Genomic DNA, 5,815 nt, shown 5'->3' with positions numbered 1-5,815 from the left:
CCAAACAATGTATGTAGATATTACCCCTCCAGGAGGTAGGGCTTACTTCCCAACTCCATTTCTCCCTGCTATGAACTTGGACTACATATAGCGACTTGCTTCCAAAAAACAGAGTAGAGAAGGGGCTAAGTAGTACCTCTACAGTGGAGAACCTTGGCAAACACTGCCTTAACCAATGGATGGCTAACATCCCCCGTGATGTCAGATGGCTATCCTGTACACACATCATGATATCATGAGAAGGGCCCTTTACCTCTCTGATATTCAATCCCAAAAACCATTCCCCCCAGTTGAATCATGAGAAAAACATCAAACACAGATTGAGGGCCCTTTCTACAGGCTACTTGTCTGATATTTCTCGAGACTGCCAAGACCATAAAAAACAAGGAAGACTGAGAAGCCAACACAGATCAGAGAAGACTGCAAGACATGATGAAAACAAGCAAGGTGGGACCCTATACTGGATCCTGGAGCAGAAGGAGGACATACATGGAAAAGCTAGTGAAATCCAAACATATCTGGAGTTTAGTCAACAAGAATGAATCAGTGCCCATTCCTAAGTCCAATATGCCACAATAAGATGTCAAGACTCAGGATATTTACAGTGGGGGGAACCAGGTAAGTGGTATACACAATACTGTACTATCTTTGCAACTTTTGATAAATCTAAAATTATTCCAAAATAAAAAGTGTCAAAATATATTGAATTGAGGACCAAACCTGAAAATCACTACGTCACAAAATATTAAACCAAGATTTTCATAAATACTGAAGCTTAGGGACACCCAGGTGGCTCAGCAGTTGAACACCTGCCTTCAGCTCAGAGTGTGGTCCTGGAGTTCCGGGATCGAGTCCCACATAGGGCTCCCACAGGGAGCCTGCTTCTCCCTCTGCCTGTGTCTCTGCCTCTCTCTCTGTGTCTCTCATAAATAAATAAAATATTTTTTTAAAAAAATACTGAAGCTTGGACCATCACATCTCCCTAAAAATAACATTATTAAAAATTGTAGTTAGAGGGGCACCTGAGTGGCTCAGTGGTTAAGCATCTGCCTTTGGCTTTGGTAGTGATCCCAGGGTTCTGGATATGAGTTCTGCATCAGACTCCCCACAGGGAGCGTGCTTCTCCCTTTGCCTATGTCTCTACCTCTGTGTGTGTGTGTCTCTCATGAATAAATAAATAAAATCTTTTTAAAAAAATTGTAGTCAGGAAAGGCACAAAGTAGAGAATTAATTGCCCACTGAAGTTATCTAGCCAACTTTAAAGTACATTCCCTTAGTTTTTCCCTGGGTGCTGGAGATGGCTGGAATCATGCCTTGAACTGACACCCCTTCAGGTCAGCTGGGGCCTCTTGGGGTAGCTGAGGTCATGAGGTCAAAGTCCTCGAGGCTAAGATCTCAGATTTTATCTGTTGGTTCAAAATATTCCTCTAATCAGTTCATTTAGGGGTGGGGACCCATGGGAATGAATGTTTATGCTAGTCAAACTTGAGAAAATGGATTTATGAACCAGTAACACATCTTTCAGTTACCATAGCCAATATGTTTGCCACAGAGAGTGTCAGACTTGGCCCACAGGTCAGGGCCTGTCTTTCCTTGTAAATTTGCTTGGAGGATGGAGAATTACAATGCAAAGAGTGAGATCTCTAGCTGGAATAACCTGCCACACAAATCTCAACCCTGTGGTGTGCAGACAGAAGCTTCCTAGTTTCCCCGATGACCATCTTTCTGATGCCATGACAATGCCTTCTTCTCCAGATTATCCAATTTTCACCGTAGGTGACAGTCCAGGGACAAAACATTACAGAACTGGTGTCTGCTCCATCTGATATCTCAGGGGCTTATTAATCCCATCAGTTACGTCTCAAAGCCTCACACAGGGCTCTTTCATTCTGAGAGGGCTTCAGACCATCTGGACCCATCTGGGTGAATTTCAATACCTTCAGTCTTGGAAGCTATTGCTGTTCTAATGGTTGTCATTAAATTTAAAAAAATTTTTTAAATGCTCAGAGGGTGTTATTTCCCTCACTTGGGTGTCCTCATATCCTCCTCTTGACCTTCCCTTCCAGATGCATCCCGTCTTAAATCTCAGGGCCTTTCTTGAAGCTGTTTGTATTTCTTCCACAATGAGTAAGACATGATGAATGTGTGTGTGTGTGCGCGCGTGCGCGCACGCGTGCCTATGTACATTCAGCATTCAGACACTTCTGTTTCTCTTCTCACTGATCTTCAGAGATTTGAGCCTGAAACCTACTGCTGAGATTTCCTGCCCAGTGACTTCCTGTGTAAACAAAAACAGCTCTTCAAGATCCAAACAAGGAAATATAAACATCTCCTTATGTGGTGCCCTTATACTACTTGTGCCTCTTGGAGGAAGATAGTAAGAAGCTGGGTGCCCCAACCTACAGTTGTTAAGATTTTCATGACTAAACGTTTTGAACAAAGTTTGGCCTCATTAAAAAAAAAAAAAAATCGTGAGTGCTGCACAAAACACAACCATCTCTTTCATCTAAGTGTTTTGAAAAAAGAAAGGCTGCAGAAGTATGGATTCCACTGTCAGAAGGAGACTCCTTTGATAGAGGAATGTTTTTAATTATTTAAATACTTTCACAGCAAGAGCTCACGGTGGGTTGGTTTCCAAAAGTATTACTAGAGTCTCACTGCAGGTAACCATGTAACTTTGTCAGAGGCATTGATTAAACATCCTGGCTTGAGGTAAAGTATCCCTGTGAGAGGGTGCATCCCACATGTAAACATGCAGCACTGAATATTAGCAGCCATTTGTTCACCATGCTTTATTCACTTACCCTTCTGAGTAACTCGAGGTATTACTATATCCTATCCCTCCAAGACTTCAAGGCTGAGGTGGGAGTGGCATAATCCAAACACAAGCCTCTGATAGCTTTTTATCTTTCAAAAGATAGTGAAAGAATAACGTCAAAGACAAAGGACTACTTTCTAATTCATAGGCAATTAAGAGTAGCCTTGAGACTCTAAGAAAATAGAATTCACTAGTTCCTCTATTCCTTGGAAGAACATTCTCACTTAGAGAGAGGTAATTGCTGTCCTAAGAATCTTTTTTGACTGCTCTCATTAAAAATAAGCACTGAAAAAAATAATAATAATAATAATAAATAAATAAAATAAAAATAAGCACTGAAAAGGCTGTAAATAAGGTTAAAATTGAACTGGCCAAACTTACTAAGCACTCTTTTTATAACTGAGACATCCAGATAAGAATATAAACAATTCTCTCTCCCCTTTTCTCCTTTCTTTTCTTCCTGTTTCTCTCTTCCTTTCTTTCTAAAAATATTTAGCACCTACTATGTGCAAACATTATGCTAGATAACTCAGGATACAAAGGCAAATAAGAAGTGGTCCCTCCTCCAGTCTACGGAGGAAGCCAATTAGGTCATTCATTCATTCATTCATTCATTCACACATTCACCCAGCCATTACCTTGAGTGTCTACTGTGTGTACCCTGGATTGCAATGAAACAAAATTTCAGTTATCTAGGGATGTAAGTGAATGCTAAGATCAAAAATAAAGGGATGTCAGACATGCATGTTCTCAATTTTTCTACCTGCTTGTTTGAAATATATAAGAACACCCACAAAAAAAGTGTTTTTAAATGATCCACTATCTAGGGCTTTGACATTAAAAGTTATGATTAGGATAAAATGTAATGAAATACCCATAAAGTAGGGTGAGGCTTCAGCTGAAATGAAACTTTGTAAAATGTTTTACATGAAAGATAAAAGAAAGAAGAGCAAGATAGAGAAAAGATAGTTTTTGCAAAATATGTTTAGAAATCTTTCCATTATTATGTAACTTTGAACTCTTTTATCTACCTACTTAGACATAGAAAAAGATTATTTTTTTTAACTTCTAAATGAAGAATATTAGTGGCTGTTAACCATCTGCCAAATATAGGGAGAAGCAACATTCTCAGGCCAGTGAAGATGGAAAAAATTCATCAATTGTGTATAACACCCAGTCTTATCACATCACATCACATGCCTTTTCTGCATATTCTAGGAAAACATGGTTTTCCTCTTTTTAAAAAAAAAAAAAAAGACAGCAATATTAATGGGGGAAATCCTATACTAAATGAGGACCAACAAATCCAAAAATTGGTTATTTGGAAAGACCAATAAAATTGCCAAACCTAAAAAAAAAAAAAAAAAAAAAAAAAAATTGCCAAACCTCTAACAAGCCTGAGCAAGAAATAAGGCATTCATAAATAATATTAGGAATAGAAAAAGAGACATAACTATAGTTGCAGAAGAGATTTAAGATACTGTGTAATAATACTATAGACAACTTCATGCCAAAGTCAAAAGTGAAATACACAAATTACTAGAAAAATTTGCATGATCAAAATTGATGCAAAAAGAAATAGAAAATGTTAATGGTTTTATATTCATGAAAAAAATTGAATTCACAAAAGGAATTGAATTAACTCAAAATATTTTCTCAGAAAAAGATACTAGGCCCATTATTTTACTGTTGGGTTCTAACAAACATTCAAGGGTTCAACAATTCCAAGTTTTACAATATTTTCAGTCTATATAGAGAGAGACTAATTTCAACTCATATTACGATGCTAGCTAGTTTAACCTTAATGCATAAACTTGACCAGGACAATAGGAGAAAGGAAGAATATTGGCTAATCTTAGTTATGGACAGACATAGATGCAAAAACCATAAACAAAATATTAGCAAACTTGTAGCCAGTAATGTATGAAAAATATAATATATTATAACCAAGTTAGATCTATTCAGAAGATAAGGTGGCCTTAATGTTAAAAAGTCAAGTAATATCAGTTTAAAAGTGGAAAACCATGTTTTCTTAGAATATGCAGGAAAGGCATGTGATGTGATAAGACCCAGTGTTATATACAACTGATGAAATTTTTTAAAATATTTTATTCACTTCTTTGAGAGAAAGAGCAGAGCAAGAGAGAGCACACAAGTGGGGAGGGAGGCCAGAGGGAGAAGCAGACTCCATGCTTGAGCGGGGAGCCTGATGCAGGGCTAGATCCCAGGCTCCCTGGTATCATAACCTGAGCCACCCAAGCACCCCAGACACTTAACTACCTGAGCCACCCAAGCACCCCAGACACTTAACTACCTGAGCCACCCAAGCACCCCAATGCAACTGATGAATTATTGAACACTACATCAGAAAGTAAGTATGTTCTATATGTTGGCTAACTGAATTTAAATTTAAAAGGAAAAAAAGAATATGTAAAAAAAGAATTCAATAAAATCCAGCTATCATAGTACCCAAATTAAGGAAAGAGCCCAAATATCCATCAATAAAGAAGATGTGGGATATTATTATTCAGCCACAAAAAAAGAATAAAGCCTTGTCATTTGTAAAGACAAGGGTAGAGCTAGAGACTATTATCCTAAGCAATATAAGTAAATCAGAGAAAGACAAATACCATAGGATTTCACTCATATGTGGAATTAAAGAAACAAAACAAATGAATATAGGGAGAAAAAAAAGAGAGGCAAACCAAGTAGCAGACTCTTAACTATAGAGAACAAACTGAGGGTTGCAGAAGGGGAGGTGAGTGGGGGAATGGGCTAGATGGGTGACAGGCACTAAGGAGGGCACTTGTTGGGATGAGCACTGGGTGTTGTATGTAAGTGATGAATCACTAAATTCTACTCTAGAATCTAAACTAAACTAAAAAAATAAACATGTTACTTGTTTAAGGGGTAAAAAATCCAGTTACCTTTCAGAATTATAAAACAAATACAGAAACAACCAGCAATTGAAGAGAACATTTTTAATCTATTTAAGGT

This window comes from Canis lupus, chromosome 6 (assembly GCF_048164855.1).
Source record: "Canis lupus baileyi chromosome 6, mCanLup2.hap1, whole genome shotgun sequence".
Lineage (NCBI taxonomy): Eukaryota > Metazoa > Chordata > Mammalia > Carnivora > Canidae > Canis > Canis lupus.
Note: the sequence above shows the minus strand (reverse complement) of the source record.